The 17,815-nt window shown below is 38.1% G+C and overlaps 1 protein-coding gene and 1 long non-coding RNA gene across 5 annotated transcripts in view; one reads left to right on the forward strand and one right to left on the reverse strand.

The window, feature by feature from the left end:
* arhgef9b (Cdc42 guanine nucleotide exchange factor (GEF) 9b) overlaps positions 1-17,815 on the forward strand; it is a 104,218-nt gene that overhangs the window by 20,488 nt on the left and 65,915 nt on the right. The gene's annotated exons all lie outside the window — the stretch shown is intronic.
* On the reverse strand, positions 5,934-16,831 carry LOC130240476 (uncharacterized). Its single transcript, XR_008838772.1, has 5 exons — positions 16,757-16,831; positions 16,109-16,173; positions 15,763-15,860; positions 15,579-15,671; positions 5,934-6,016 (listed from the first exon to the last, which is right to left on the reverse strand). It is a non-coding gene; the product is annotated as an uncharacterized LOC130240476 (long non-coding RNA).

The following is a 17,815-nucleotide window of genomic DNA, read 5'->3' on the forward strand; positions in this document are numbered from 1 at the left end:
TTGCTGTTGTAGCCCATCCGCCTCAAGGTTGGACGTGTTGTGTGTTCTGAGATGCTCTTCTGCTTACCTCAGTTGTAACGAGTGGTTATTTGAGTTACTGTTGCCTTTCTTTAGGTTTGAACCAGTCTCGCCATTCTCCTCTGACCTCTAGCATCAAGAAGGCATTTGCGCCCACAGTACTGCCGCTCACTGGATATTTTCTCTTTTTCTATCTAAACCCTAGAGATGGTTTTGCATGAAAATACTAGTAGATTAGCAGTTTCTGAAATACTCAAACCAGCCTGTCTGGCACCAACAACCATGCCACGTTCAAAGTCACTAAAATCACCTTTCTTTCCCATTCTGATGCTCGGTTCGAACTGCAGCAGATCGTCTTGACCATGTCTACATGCCTAAATGTATAGAGTTACTGCCATGTGATTGGCTGATGCGTAGAAATTTGCGTTAACGAGCAGTTGGACAGGTGTACTTTCTAAAGTGGTCGGTGAGTGTATATTTCTCATTTGCAGTGTTGGATAAAAATGTAATATTAAAATCGTTTGTAATATAAGTAACTAAAAAGGAATCAGATGTGTTAATTAGTTATTTCTTAGTTCGTTTTTTGTTGTTGTTGTTGTTGTTTTATAGTAATATAGGCTTAAAGAAACACTATACTTTTCTGGAGGCTCATTTTACAACTCCCCTAGTGTTAAACAGTTGAGTTTTACCATTTTTGAATCCATTGAGTCGTTCTCTAGGCCTGACGAGAGCACATTTAACTTAGCTTAGCATGAAGCATTGAATAGGATTAGACCATTAGCATATTTGAAAGCTTTTTTGCGAGATGCTAATGATCTAATTGAATTTAATGATTCATGCTAAGCTAAGCTATTGCTCTCCCCAGACCTGGAGATCGACTGAATAGATTTTTTAAAAATGGTAAAACTTTAAGGGAGTTGTAAAATGAGCAACATTCAACAACAACAAATGAGGCTCATTCTGAAAACGTAGCCCTGTATACATTTCTGGAAATTATGTAGCCAGAAGTACGTATGGCTGCATTTCGTCTTCAAAACGAATGCAACGGGCAGTATGACACTGTTCCTTTTCACTCTTACTAGCTGACCACTTACCTCCGTATAGATGGCTTTCCTGCTGTTACCAGTTTGTCTAGTTAGTTTGCATACCTGTCACCATTGGGATGTGAAAATAAGGGATATGCCCACCATAATAAGGGACCATGTCCCCCAACCCCCCCCCCCCCCCCCCCCCCCCCCCCCCCCCCCCTAAAAAAATCCCTAGATTGATACATATGTTCATTTAGAGCGGTTTCATTGCAAATAGACAGTTAAATGGCCAGTAATATGTTTATTATCATTATTTACAAAAGAAAATTAAATAGTATACATTAGCAGCAAGTATATTAGCAAACAGTTCAGCTTATTAAAATCAATAGCTATTATAATGAAATAGAATCAAGCTATCAAATCTCATTAGCCGTTTCTTCACTGTATAACTAACACATTCTGATTAAAGAGCAAAGAATGAATCTCTTATTTATTTAGATTTTTTTCGTTTGGTTACATTAAATAACAGGTGTCACTTTAAAAATGCACACATCTAACATTATAAGAAAAGCCTTCGATTGCTTTCCTAACTTTTTGTGCTCATTTAGGACGAAATTATTTGTGTTTGAAAAAAACCCACCAAGATCAACATCTTTAGATCTTATTATTATTAATTATGTGTATATGTCTATTCAAACACACACTCAAAAAAAACGGAAGTCAAAAAATAAAATTAACAAGTAAATAACAGGGTGAGAATGTGGTAAATTCTGAAAATGTGGTAAAAAGCAGGCGAGGGCTTTTCTTTTTCTGAGTTGTTTTTTAAAACTATTCTCTCTTTTTAAAATTCTTTTTCTCTTGGGTGCTGGTCTATCGGTGCTTTTGAAAACATTAATGCTTGAGTTTAGGGAAGGAGGAGGGTGGGTCAGTCGATCGGTCAGTCAGTCAGTCGACATCAGCCTCTGGATGAGCGAATGGCACTTGTGAGAGAAATTTGAGATCTGAAAAAGTGTACACAGCAGCCTCTGGTGGATTTGCGAAAACAAAAACTGCAAAAAAAAAGTATCTCCTGGGATGTATCTCCAGAAATGTATATAGGGGTACGTTTTCAGAATGAGCCTGGGTTGACAATAGCAGCGTTTTCATCCAACGAGTCAAAGCGAACAAAATCGTCACTTCCTGATTAACTGGCGCCAGATATCAACAATAAAAACTCAATTTGCTGCAGTAGTAGAAGTTATGTCAATCTTTTCTTCGTCTAATAAATGACTTGTGCCTCAGAAGGCAATCCTGACACGCAGTGAACGTGCGGTGGCGTTTGAAGGTGTAATAAGGTAATATAATACCACTAATACTTAAACGGTAAGGCGTTTTAGAATGACCTAAACAACATTTCGGATGTTTTACAGTATGCTCAGCCTGCTGGTTTGTCCATTTACACACATTTTCATCATCACATGATCTCTTATCACAAAATCACATGACCTTTTTTAAAGAGCATACTGGAATTTGTGCAGCAAAAGTGTTTCCATCGTAGTTTATGCGCATCTTTTCTTATCGGAGAAAAAGTTTATCCTACTCAGTTATGCGTCTTTTATGCTCATTTTCAAAATTTATGCGCATCATGGCGTTTCCATCAACCGTTTTTTTAATGTGCATATGCAAAATGCGCATAAAATAGGTGGATGGAAACATAGCTAATGAACTTATTTCCAAAAAAAGTGCAGTGTTCCCTAAAGACTAATATATTTCTCTCTTACCCAACAAGACCAAATGGTCTGAGATGTTATTCACACTCCTTTTATAGCTCCATTCTCTTACCTATGTCAACAGTTCAAGCATTGTTTCTATTTTTATCTCTCCTAACTGAATTTTTAGATCTTTTTGACAATTTTGACCTAATTTAGATCTCCTCTTCTCCAAGGTATATTCAGAAGAAACATAGTTTGTCTTGTCATGACCTATATTGTTTTATTAGTATATTTTTACATCAAAGAAGTAGTCTTGTCGTGTGTTTCTCAGTGAGGTCAGTCTCCGTGTGGATTTGAGCAGAATTGAAAAGCTGTGTGCTGTTACGCACGAGCTCTCAGACAGGAAGTATCATTGTTTTCCTATGTTCGTCAACACATTTTGTCCGGTCTATTGTTGTTTTCCTCAGCTGGACTGCTCCAAATATAGGCCTACATGACCTAAGGCTCGTTCACACCAAGGAATTTGAAGATATCATTATCACAATTTATTTTAATGCAAAAGTCACGCTATAAACAAAGCATTGACTAAGACTTTTAGCTCAATAAATGTAAAATAAAAGTAAAATGAGATCATACTTTATAAGTGCTAATAAATAGTTAATATCTTACTAATAGGCAGATAATAAGGCTAAGGCAGATAATAATAATAAGTAGTAAATGGTGGAAAATTTTTACTTAAATGTTACCAATAGCATTAATACAAAATCCCAAATCCGTAGTTAATAAAACTCATACATTACAATAAGACTAAATTAGTTAATGTTAGTTCATCACAATAGTTTTACAGAATTTAATAATTGTATTTAATGTTAATTGCGACATTTACTAATACATTATTAAAATCTAAAGTTTTAATTTGTTAACATACATGACTGTATTTTCCAATAAAGATAACTAAATACTGTAATGACTGTTCATTGATTGTTCATGTTGGTATAAACATTAACCATGAATGTTATTGTTCAATATTTTGGTTACACTTATCAACTAAACTCTCAGTAAAATATTAACAGGCTACTTTCCTTGCTTAAGTTATAGTCAGTAAAATGTCAGAAAGGTGGACTATCGAAATGTAGTGTTGCTAGAGTTTTGTACAGTGGAATAATTGCCAGGACTAAAATTAGACTTGTGCCAGTATTACATTTTCTTGTTGCGGTTAACTGCTGAAGCTTTTATCACGATAATTATCACGATATAAGCTGCAAAAAAAGGTTACTTTAAAGGGCTGGTCCACTACGATATCATATTTTAAACTTTAGTTTATGTGTAATATAGCTGTGTAAACGTAAACAACATCTTTAAATGTAACACGCTCAAATTTGCAAAGGGAGCCATTAGATTTTACAGAGTTAGTTTAGCAACGCCTACAGCGAACAAAGTACGGGGACTACAAAAAATACATTCAGGTTAATGAGATCATAAACCCTTCAGGTTATTTACCACACGCAGCAAAGGGGTGTGGCCATAGGTGCTGTAATGTTATATAGCAGACAAAGCTAAAATGGCGTACAAATGCTGCTATTTCCAGAGAGCTTATTCTGTTTCTGTATTTGGGCTTCCAAAGGACACGACACAAAGAGAGAAGTGCTTACCATTTACTTTTAATTATGTTCCAGAGAATTATAAAAAAGATATGGCTAGCATTTGACAAAGGACAGCTTCCAGAATCTCTCCCAGTTCAGTGCTGGTTTCGGCTTATGCACTGTTCTACGCCATTTTGAAGTATAAATAGTGTAAGTAGTACATTAACACTGAAATAGGTGCACATTAATTACCCGGATGATGCACATATTCAACAGTTAAAATCAACACAGGCTCATTCTGAAAACATGGCCCTACATATGGTTCTGGAGACTATGAATTACGTTGCCAGAGGTATGTATGGCTGCATTTCATTATTTTTTAAACGTACGCTACGGGGTGGTGTGACGCCGTTCCTTTTCTCACTTACCAGCTGACCTCCGTATGACCGCTTAATTCTGTATGGCTGGCATTGCGGCTGCAAACCATTTGTCCCGTTAGTATGACATGTATGTCGGCGGACTTGAGACGCAGAGAGGAGTTGACCACGACGACAGGGTTCGAGTCCATTGAAGAGCGGTTCCAGAAAGCAGGTATCAGTCTGGGTTCTTTGGTCATTTATTTAGCTAATTTGGCAACCGTCAAACGTCATCAGGGAAATGGACTGAACTTCCGCTAAGTAAAAAAACATTAGGCTGCATCCAAAAATCGCATACTTCCATACTATATAGTACGCTAAAATCATTATGCGAGCAAAGTAGTATGTCCGAATTCATAGAATTTGAAAAACAGTATGCGAGAAGTGGACCTACCACTTTCGGCAAGATTCCAAAGTGTGCATCTGATGGATGCTACGCCACCACGAGAGAATTTATAAATGGAAGTGAAGCAACACAACTGACATGGGTAGGTCATGTGATCATGAAAAAAATGGTGGATGTGGTACATCTGCATAATTACAAGTGCATATTTACATAGTATGCCATTTGAGACGCAGCTTGTATTTTTAGGTGCCCATGATATGAATGTTGAGCAAGTTTATTCATGCATTGAATCACTGATTATCAGCACATGTCTACACTGTAAAAATTAAAGGTTCCTGGAGGCACTTTTTGGGGTTTTTCACATTGCCACACCGGCGGAACCCTCTAAAGAACCTCTAGGCACCATTTCAAAAAAGGGCAGTTTTTTGAGGACCTTCAAGGGTTCCTGGAGGAACCCTCTTATTAACACTGTAAAAATGAAAGGTTCATGTAGGCACTTTTTGGGGTTCTTCACATTGCCACGCCGGTGGAACCCTCTAAAGAACCTCTGGGCACCATTTCAAAAGGGGCAGTTCTCTGAGGAACCCTCTTATTAAGAATGACCAGGAACCATCTTGAGTGCTTTGAAGCCCCATTTTATTTTTTTAATGCTTGTTTTTCCTACCTCTCTTAATTTATGGTTTGTGCAAACATGTTTAATCACAAATTCAATAGACATCTATCTATCTATCTATCTATCTATATAGATTTTTTAAAAAGTAACATTTTTCATAAATAATTACTTTTATTAATCAATATACATCACAATTACATTCACATAATATGATTAATAATGTAATATACATTTTAATGCACACAATCAAATTTAAATAATGTCTAGCAATAACAGTCAGCAACATCTTTAGCTGTCCACTGCTTCACATTGGAGGTGTCCCTATAAAAGTAAATTAAAAAGTAGTTAATCTGAGAAGTTATGAAAACAAAAATTCACAATATTCCCAGAGCCATTTTTTTAACTTATCAAGACATTCACGAAAGGTATGCAGAACATTTCTGAATAACAAAAGGAAACATCAATAAAGGTAAGAATTGTCTCAATTTACATAAAAGGATTTTTTTCACTGCTTGCAGAGTGCCCATATACATCAATAAAGGCAAAATCCATAGAATGTAAACCTCTCAAATATCTGAGCACAATCAGAAATAAGACAACACAAAAGCTGTGTGAAACCACTCCCTCCTTAGTGCACCCCACATATTTTCCAACTCATTCACAGATAATGCACAATAATTTTGAGTGTACTGCATTTGTGATATTGTTATTTTATTCAGGTTGTAGTTATTAGCTTTTTTTTTTAAATTAACCATTAGTTGATTAAAAACACATTAAATAAAGAGAAAATTATATGAGTTAAAAATTTAAATCAATTATGCATGAAGGTCAAATATTGTTTTTGGACTAAAAGTGGCCTTTGAAATACAGAAATTAATATTACAGGGCTCAACAATAAGTTTTTACAATAATACAATGTAAAAACATGTATATACAGTACTTAAGTGCATTGTACCATATTATTAGTTTAACTTTAAAGTACTGTAGTTAAGGTGCCTTAATATAAAGTTGGTCTTGTGTTTTAAAATATATAAATGAAAGTAAAGCAGTCTGTCAAGTTTACATTATTTTGCGAATTGTTTTCTACTTTAATGAAAATATATATTACAAACTCGATTAATGTAACCATTTAGAAGAAAATACCATGTTTTACTGTAGTTTTTAGAGCTAGGGTGCAGCTATTTTGGAATGTCGCTGTGTCTGAAGTCACGGGGTTGGTTCCGTTCCCTCAACTGAACTGATATAATGGAAATAATGGACTGAACATGAAGACTGAAAAGCCTAATTTAACACAATGCGTGAAGTTGTGGACATGCATCGCAGAGCTGGTACAAATACAAGGAACAGACTTGTGTCTAAAATATAATTTTGTTTTATATGTTTACTATTTTTCTTTTTTTTAAATACTGTTCATTTGATGTGCTTTGGTCTACTCTCTCACACTGGTGCAGCGCTGCCTGGCATGGTGATTTACATTCAGACTAATGCAACGATTACAATAATCTTTCAACACTGAATATGAAGCACGAAAAAACCTGTGAATTGAAAAACGGCACCGATCTTAGTTTGGTTTGAACATGAACAGAAGTGAGGGGCTATATAGTGAAAAGTGAAAGTACCCGCCTCGATTATGTCAGGTACCAGATCTTGTTAAAGACATTGAGGGCAGTCAAGCATTGTAAAACAGAGTGGACCAAAGCAAATCAATTGATCGATAATAAAAGAAAAATTTAAAAATGTATAAATGTATTTTTATATTTCGGACATACAGTTCAAGTCAGAATTATTAGCCCCATTGAATTATTAGCACCCTTGTTTATTTTTTTTCCCTAATTTCCAAATTTTTTAACACATTTCTAAACATAATAGTTTTAATAACTCATTTCTAATAACTGTTTTTTTTATCTTTGCCATGATGAGAGTAAATATTTTACTAGATATTTTACATAACACAAGTATTCAGCTTAAAGTGACATTTAGAGGCCTAACTAGGTTATTTAGGGTAACTATGCAGGTTAGGGTAATTAGGCAAGTTATTGTATGACAATGGTTTGTTCTGTAGACTATCAAAAATATATAGCTTTAAGGGGCTAATAATTTTGACCTTAAAATGGCTTTAAAAAAATTAAAAACAGCTTTTATTCTAGCTGAAATAAAACAAATAAGACTTTCTCCCGAAGAAAAAATATTATCAGACATACTGTGAAAATTTCCTTCCTCTGCTAAACATCATTTGGGAAATATTTAAAAAAAGAAAAAAATTTCAAAGTGGGGCTAATAATTCTGACTTTAACTGTAAATGTAATGCTTGTATTTGCACTAGCTCTGTGATGCACATCCAAAACTTCACGCATTGTGTCAAATTAGGCTTTCCAGTCTCCGTGTTCAGTCCATTACTTCCACTGTATCTGTTCAGCTGAGGGAACGGAACCAACCTCGTGACGTCAGACAGTGATATTCCAAAATAGCTGCACCCTAGCTCTAAAAATATAAACTATTGTAAAACATGCTATTTTCTTCAATAATTGTTACATTAATCGAGTTTGCTTATTATATTTTCACTAAACTGGAAATCAATTTACAAATGAATGTAAACTTGACTGAGTGCTTCACTTCCACTTTAAAGGGACAGTTCACTCAAAAGATTTAATTCTGTCATCATTTACTCAACCTTCACTTGTTCCAATCCTGTTTAAGTTTCTTTCATCTGTTGAACTGAAAACAGAAAACCTATAACCACAATCCATACTTTTGATATACTGGTTATAATTTATTTTTAACGGTTAAAAATGCTCAGCTTTAATCAAAATATAATGTTTTGCGCTCAACTAAAGAAAGAAAATCAAACATGTTTGGAACATATTAGAGGTGGGTAAACGATGACAAAATTTTAATTTACTTTAAACCATGTTTCAAGAGTTCCCACTTAGATATGCTTGGCGTATAAAGCTGGTTTGGCATGCTGTCCCGGGAGAGAACCCTGAGCTCGGAGATCTTTGAGCCCAGGGCTCCCGCCCGGTCGATAAGCATATCAGGGGATCCGAGATCAGGTAGGTCTCGAGAGTTCCCCCTTTTGAAAAGGGAGGAAAGGAGGAGAGAAGGGGTGGAAGGGGGGATTCTTCCAAATGAAGATAAAACATTAGGGAGAAAATGATCCATTTATAGTAAACTAGGATCGCTCTGATTGGATTATTACTGATTACAGATGAGTGGCCAGACGTGCTCAATCATATCACGTGCTCCTCTCGAAATTTGGTTTATGAAACTTCACTTCAAGAGTTCCCACTTAGATATGCTTGGCGTATAAAGCTGGTTTGGCATGCTGTCCCGGGAGAGAACCCTGAGCTCGGAGATCTTTGAGCCCAGGGCTCCCGCCCGGTCGATAAGCATATCAGGGGATCCGAGATCAGGTAGGTCTCGAGAGTTCCCCAAAAATGCTATCAACTCGGGACAGCAGCCGTGTATTTCGAAGAATTTCCCCCAAAAAGCTAGAAAGTTTTTGCTATATCCGGCTGCTGGATATAGAGGATATGGAAAGGAAAAAGATTAGGGAGCTCTAGTTGGAGCAAAGGGTGAAACAGACTCGTGTTGGAGCCTGAGCGGGGGGGGGGGGGGGGGGGGGGGGGGGGGGGTGGGGCGGGGGGAGGGGGGTGAATAATGGAGGGGGCCAGAAAGGGGTGGCCAGGGTTGACTCATTAAGAATCAAAACAAAATATGCTCGAGGAACACTCCTGACAGAGATAGAGCTGGGAAGTGGCAGCGCTATATATAAATATATATGTATATATGAGAGTATATAAATATATATATATATATAATGGGGTAATCTAAGGCCTGGAGGGGGCACTCAGAAGACTTCTGTGAGTCGGAATAGGCGCTGCGGGAGTTGGGGGCAGCAATTCTTATTATTTGCCGTCTCCGGCAGAAATCGTGAATTGGGATTTGGGTGGTGGAGATTTCTGCTAGAGGGTGAGTGGCGAGTTTGGCGAGACTCCTGAGGGAGTCGATGCTCGAGGAACACTCCTACTTGGAGATAGAGCAGGGAGTGACAGCGCTCTATATAAATATATAACCATGGACGAGAATCCATAGATATATATAAATAATGAGTTTCAGTGGCCTTGGGGGGGGGGCAGTGACATGACCCCTGCGGGGGTCGGCGCCCGGGGAACAGGGCAAGCTGGCCGACTCTGACAGGAGACTGGGGAAAAGGGGATTTGGACGGTGAAGACTCCTGTTAGAGGGTGACGGGATGGGTTAGGTGCTCGAGGAACACTCCGTGAGGAGATGGAGCGGGGAGTGACAGCGCTATAAGTAAAAAATATATATATGTCTATGTACTTGCGCACATAGATACATATATATACACACACAAATCCATACATACACGCACGCATACGTATATACATACACGCGCATAATTCTATACGCGTGTACATACATGCATGCATATACCACATCTACGCCCGCACAAATACGTAGATACGTACGCAAACGCATACACCCATATATATGCAAACATATAATAGAAATTTGCTAAGGCCTGGGGGGGGACAGTGAGATGACTCCTGCGGGAGTCGAAGCTCGGGGTAACACTCCTGCAGGAGTCAGAGCCTTAGGGGGGGCAGGGTCTGGCAGGAGTCGGGAAATGGGAGGGGGCTGTGAAGACTCCAGCAGAAACGGCCGGGGGTGGCGGGTTGACGAGGGGACTTGTAGGCAACCTTCGATTTACAATGTGACTGGGGGAGAAGGTTGAGTGTTACTTAGTTTAAAGTAAGGGAAAGGAGGAGGGAAGGTGGCTGGGTCATGCCCTCGCCCTTGAGTAGCTGTGGGTTGATGGCTGGCGAGAGTCATCTGGGCTTCTTTGAGGTGCCTTTGGCGAAGACGTATGCATGTCTTTAAGGCATTGGATGACCACCTTCCCAGGGTCTGGATCTGTTGTTGTTAAGCCCTTTGGGCTTCTGTGGTGGCTGCTCATATTCTGAAACAGAGTATATACAGGAATCAGAAGTGTAATTCAACACCTTTAAATACCTTTAAGACTCTTTCAATACGTTTAAAGACCTATAACCACTTTTCAACCGGAAATACTGGCGATATTTATCTTACAATATATTTACTAAATATTAAAATGAAGAAATTAATCCAAACTAAAACATACATATGGAATATAGATCTATAAAATCTAACCGATTCAACGTGTCCCTATAGAGCTGCAGAAATAATGGTGTTGCCTTGGTAACTGTGGTAAATAAGCAACAAGCTGTCAAATCTACTAGGATTTTACTGATTTCGTAACTACACGACATCCTGATATTCACAGATTTAATACAGTCAAATTTTACCATACAATGATACCTTGTATAAAATAGATAAATTTAGTACATTGCAGGAATCTAAGACTATCTAAACTTGTCCTCAAACTTTTCTATATTGACTTATCTCCTTAACCCCTCGCAGAGGCCCTGTGAAAAGGGGGACTGGAGAGTGAGTGGGAGTCTGAGAGGCGGAGAATGCTATGAATCATCTCTAAATTCGGAATAGTGTTACTGGGCAATTGTCAACTATAAATGGGGAGGGGGAGAGGGGAGGAGGCAGGGGGAAGGCAGAGGGAAAATAAGGCTCGGCGGAGCGTCTCTGCTGTTGCAGAGGTGCAGTGGTAGTCAGCATTGGAGCATTATGAGTGCTAAATATTGTCAGTAACGATATGTAGAGATGAAGTAACAGAGGGGCTCAGCTAGAATGCCAGTGCAGTAGTGCTATGGGCGAAAGTTACTTGAATCATCTCTGCTGTTGCAAAGGTGCGTTGGTAGTCAGTATTGTATGGTTATGCATGTTCCTGAAAGAATAACAATACTGTCAGTAGTGATATGTAGAGATGGGTAAAAGAGGAGCTTAGCTAGAGTGACAGTGCCATGGTGTTATTGGTGAATAAGATTGGGTGGAGTGTCTCTGCAGTCGCCGAGATGCAGTGGTAATCAGCATTGGATGGTTATGCATGTTCCCGTAAGAATGAAAAATACTGTTGTTAGTGATATGTAGAGGTGAGTGAATAAGGGGTCGGTTAGAATGTCACTGCAGTTGCGCTGTAGGGGGGGGGGGGGGGGGGGTGTAGCTCAGCTGAGCGTCTCTGCTGCTGCAGAGGTGCGGTGGGTCAATAGGGAGACAATATGTGCTCCTGCAGAAGCATCTATTACTGTATTCATGGGGGGTTGGGAGTGTGACGATAGTGGTATTTGAAGTGTAAGTGTATCTGACTTGTTTAGAGCATTGCTGCTACATCAATTGACACTTGGGTAGGTCAGAGCTAAATGGGTCAGAGCTGTGGTGAAAGAGTAAATGGAAGTATGGGATAGTTTGAATTTAGAGGGAAATTAAAGGAAGAAAAGAGGAGACAAGGGCTAGAAATGCATGAGGGTGGAGGTCAGTTGGAGAAGATCAGCTGTGCTTCCGTGATGTGGTATTGTTCTCTTGAGGTGTAAGAAAGCGAATAGTGTTTGAAATGGGTGAATGGGGGGGGGGGGGTGGCTTATTAATAAAGAAAGGCAGAGCTTCCTCCTCCTGCCTAGTTAGATCAGCTATGATGGGATGAAATGTGGGATTGAAATTATGTCAATTCAGACTTTTCAAAACCAAAAAGGGGCTAGTGTGAATATGGCCTCAAGTGTGTGGGCTGTATAAGGCAAAAAGAGGCTAGTGTGAATATGGCCTCAAGTGTGTGGGCTGTATGAGGCAAAAGGGGCTAATGTGAATATGGCCTCAATTGTGTGGGCTGTATGAGGCAAAAGGGGCTAGTGTGAATATGGCCTAAAGTGTGTGGGCTGTATGAGGCAAAAAGGGGCTAGTGTGAATATGGCCTCAAGTGTGTGGGCTGTATGAGGCAAAAGGGGCTAGTGTGAATATGGCTTAAAGTGTGTGGGCTGTATGAGGCAAAAGGGGCTAGTGTGAATATGGCCTAAAGTGTGTGGGCTGTATGAGGCAAAAGGGGCTAGTGTGAATATGGCCTCAAGTGTGTGGGCTGTATGAGGCAAAAGGGGCTAGTGTGAATATGGCCTAAAGTGTGTGTGCTGTATGAGGCAAAAGGGGCTAGTGTGAATATGGCCTGAAGTGTGTGGGCTGTATGAGGCAAAAGGGGCTAGTGTGAATATGGCCTAAAGTGTGTGGGCTGTATGAGGCAAAAGGGGCTAGTGTGAATATGGCCTAAAGTGTGTGTGCTGTATGAGGCAAAAGGGGCTAGTGTGAATATGGCTTGAAGTGTGTGGGCTGTATGAGGCAAAAGGGGCTAGTGTGAATATGGCCTAAAGTGTGTGGGCTGTATGAGGCAAAAGGGGCTAGTGTGAATATGGCCTAAAGTGTGTGGGCTGTATGAGGCAAAAGGGGCTAGTGTAAATATGGCCTAAAGTGTGTGGGCTGTATGAGGGGAAATGCGTCTTTGTGAAGAGTGTGAATACATTTGGAAATGGATATAGAGTGTGATGGGTTGAATAAGGGTAGTTTCTGGAGCTGGTAGCCATGACCTCTAAAAATGAGAAAACAAGAAAGAATTAGAGATTAAATGGTCACGACATGGTACATGTACAGCAGACATAATTAAATGTTTTAGCTGATATTCATGCAAGGTCGCTTCGTCAGAGCGTTGTCAACTGTGAATGGAAGAGCCTTTGTTAATACATGTTACAATAGCTTAGATGTCACAATAAGCAAGGGTTGTAGAAGTGGACATTCGTCCCCCTGCAGGGTGGCAGATGGATGAAGAGCTGAGGATATGGGCCGTGTCTTGGCTGGTGGTCCTGGAAGTACCTCTTGAAGAGCAGGTGAGGTGATAGTATGGTGAAGTGGAGTTTAACCCCTTAGTGATATAGTAGTTTGTTTAAAAGCAAAATGTATCTAAACAGAGTCAGTGGATGAAACGTTATTCTACTGCCAGAAATGTCCTCTTTGTTCGTAGCAGTCAAGCAGGAAGTTGTTTCTTCGCTGTTTCTCGTCCCACTGACTTGTCATTATAAGCGTGACTATGGCACTCATGTGTATTGATATAAGAGTAGCTATTGGCATGTTGCAAAAGAGCTTCAATGCTTTGTGTTGAATGTTTTTCACTGGCTGGGTAATACTCTTTTCGTTGGTTCCATGGCTATCAGATTAGATGTGGCAGAGGGGTTATTATAATTTTTTTTTTTTTTTTTTTTTTTTTTTTTTTTTTTTTTTTTTTATTTAAATATAAAGTGTAAATAATCAACTGCCAACATCAACCTTTAACTTTAAAAAACGATGTCACCACTTAGTAGGAACTGTGTGAATGTACTGTTTGTCATGGGCTTTTACTAAGTCCAAGATAAATATCATCACGTTCGGAATCTTAACGTGATCTGGCCGGATTCATTCACAAAGTCTTAGCACTCAGTCCATTCATGAAACTGTCAAGAGATAAGGCGGGGTCATCTTAAGTTTGGAAAGCTCATTGGATGGTGACATTTCTCCTTTTGGCTCCTTGGAGTATCCGTCAGAGTGCAAAAGGTCGGCGGCCATTTTGACAAGCAAAATCGCTATAGTGTTTGTGCTTGAAAGACTATTCTGCTGCACGCGCTCCAGCAGCTGGTTTGACTGAAAACAGTGCATCCTTCCATGGACGGTTATCAACATACGAGTATGTTGTGGACTAATGTTTTTGGAAAAGATTGCTTGATCAGTTGCAATCGAATTACTTCTGCAGTCAGAAAGTTATGGATCTGTGGACAGGCGGGAGGTTGAGAGGTGAGTTCTTTATTGAAATCATTTGAATCACGCTGGTCTCATCTTTCAAAATTTTTATAAAATGTTTAGTCTTTGTTAGAGTGTAGTTATGTAGCGAAGCTTCCGCTTAAAGCATGTACGTTACCGAAAGAGGACCTCTAGGATATCAGTGAGAGTCAGGCTTCATAGAAATGGCTTGGATCGCTGGCGTCTTGAGTTTAATGGAAGGTGTGGCTTGCGTTGAGTGGGGCAGTAGGAGTAGAAGTTGGAAGAGCTGGTGGGCCGGCGTCTTGCTGTAATTCAGGCTTGATAGTTGGCGAAGCAGCGGCTGAAGTTTTGGGGAGAGCGGGGTTCTGGCTGGAGTTGTTGTTGCTGTTTGTTTGTTCTTCCACGTTGAAAGGTTTAAACAATGCTGAAGCCTAGGTTAAATGCTGAAGCGTTTGTAGCGGGAAGCATTCTTCCAAATGAAGATAAAACATTAGGGAGAAAATGATCCATTTATAGTAAACTAGGATCGCTCTGATTGGATTATTACTGATTACAGATGAGTGGCCAGACGTGCTCAATCATATCACGTGCTCCTCTCGAAATTTGGTTTATGAAACTTCACTTATTTGTGAGGTGGTATTAACTAACTCACTACTCTGTAAAAAAAAACTATAATTTGGTGGACACTTTATAAATATTATTTTAATTAAACAACTATTATTTTAAATGTATTACATTAAATTGCATTGCATTATGTTGCATTATCTAATAATAAATATAATTTAATTAAATTCAAGTTCAACGCGGCTTCGTTTTAAACTAACATACTGTAGTAATTTTGTTTAAGCCAGGTTTCAGTAAGACATTAAGATTAGGATTATTAGTGCATTAAGATTGTTGTCTGTTAATTAACAATACGTGCTTTAGGTGCAAGTGGCCTGACGTTTAGAAGACCGAACTTTAAAAAAAAAGTATTTTCACTTATTTGCCATTGTTCTGGTTTGATTTTTAATAGATTTTTTTTCTAGAACACATAGAAAATTAAATTCTTGATTTAATAATACGAGGAACAGACAGTTTCTATGGAGTTAGCCAGATATGCATTACTGTGATTAAAGTGGGACGAGCAAAAGTCTAAATGGCTAAAATGTGGATTTTCACTCACTCGTCAAAGCATCCTGAAGATTTTGTCCAACAGGAATTCAGCTCCAGTACTGCTGTGGTGCAGCCCATCAGCATAGGCAAGCCTAGGACGATCCTAGAAAAGATTCCAATTGTTAATAAAGAGCAGATTTTGTTCTTCACACCATGTTAATAGCAATTCATTCAGAGCAAAAAGTCTGCTGAACCTTTCATGTCCACAGCAGTAAGTAGAAAGCTGTCCAGAAATGATGATCTGCATTGCAAGTGAAGTGCATCGGACCGTTTCAATCTGGCCCTCTGCTACCTGGATTTGATACAGCAAACTTTAAATTTCTAGTCTATAGCTGTCATAATGATTTACACATAATATGGATACATCAGAAACAAGCAAATGAGAAAATAAGTGAGTGATTTTAGACACTTAAAAGGTTACAAGTTTATTGTCATTAGTTCAGTGTTACCCAGCTGGATAATGATTATCAAATATTGTTTGTTAAATGAAGTATTTTTACATTTATTTCCAATTCAGTTAGTTACTTAAAAAATACTTACATTTGAGGTGACTCAAACGGCTGTTTGAGAGAATACTGAACAATTTCAGAGTTTATGTGGATGTTCTGAGAAGGAAAAAAGCAGGCTTTATGTACATTATTTGTGTGAATGAATAAAAAATGTATTGAAGTACATAACTTAGACACAATTTGTCACACAGGTAACTGTTGAAGAAACGCAAATAATAACAAATGCGTAATATTACTCACAAACAATATAAGGAAAGAATATTAGATAGCTGCTCAAGACACTTGCTACACACTGTATATGTAAGGGAAGACAATAAATAAGTAAATAAATATATTTGTGGAAAAAAAGCCGTCCAATAATCAGTACGAATGTATAACGTTATCTGTTTAATTTGAAATCAACCGTCGCTTGCAATGGCTTTCATGGAAGCTTCGTGTTCAATGACAATAAAATATTTCGACATAAATCAAAATTTTACATCAAATGATTTATATTTGTGTGAGGTAGACGTGTAATTTGAGTGATTATGTATATCCAGCCGATTGTTATTATCGCAAACAGCAATCGCTTCGCGAGACGTTCCTAAAACAGGTTACACGACATAATGATGCGTGTAAGTGTAGATATTTGTGTGCAAATCGTATCTAATTCGTATATTTATTTTGCCAACTTACTCACCTTCCGTGTGTTAGAGATGACAGCAGTCACGAAATTGAGGAAAGGAGCCGTTACAAATCGCTATTTGAAAACGCCTCCTGCGACCTGCACCTGCGCGTGCACGATGCACGTGCACGATGATGCGCGTCCGCGTCATGTTTATATTATTTTGTTAGTTCCGGTTAATTTTTTATTTTTTTTTTGGCAACACAATTAATTCCATTCCATTAATCCAAGAAACAGATGAAAAAACATTTAATTCAGAAAAATAAAAATGTACAAAATACTGCATTCATTAGCAAGTTATCTTTGTTGGTTTATCAAAACAAACTGGAGGAATACTTTTTATAATAAACCAGAGCCCATAGCCTATATACTTAAGTTTAGTAATATCTTAAATATTTTTCATGAGTGGATTTTTGAAGAACTGTGTTATATAGTTCTATTTTTATACAAATAACAACAATAACAACAATAATAATAATAATAGCTTAATATTTATTATTATTATTATTGTTAATATTATTATTGCAGCAGTTGTTGTTGTTATTAATATTGTTTTAAATGTCAAAATTCAAAGGTCTAATGAGGTTAAGTGACAGAAAATGGAATTAGTTCCCTATAATAATTATCATTTTCATAATTGTACAAGCCTGTGCATGTTTTTGTCTCTTTTTTCTCTCTGTTGTGGCTCATTTGTATTTTATCCTCCAAAATTACTTTTACATTTTCAAATTTTTTCACAATTTTCCAGTCAGCCTCCTAACTGCAATCAAGTTAACATTTAGACTCTAATCATTGATATTCTTGTGAGTGCCACACAAAAAAGAAAAACAAACACCAAATTTCATATCATTCTAAAAGCACAAATAACTAAGTAAATATTAAGTAAATGAACATCCATCTCATTTTCTGGTCTCCACAATTGTCTATTTAATTATGACAAAAAAAAAAAAATCTCTTAGTTCCTTTAAGTGCTAGCTTTTAGAGGAGAGATCCACCAGGAACCATTATATAAGTTAATAGATCTTTCAGTAACTCTTTTTTGAAAATTGAGTTCCTCCAATAACTTTCAAAGTG

This window comes from Danio aesculapii, chromosome 14 (assembly GCF_903798145.1).
Source record: "Danio aesculapii chromosome 14, fDanAes4.1, whole genome shotgun sequence".
NCBI lineage: Eukaryota > Metazoa > Chordata > Actinopteri > Cypriniformes > Danionidae > Danio > Danio aesculapii.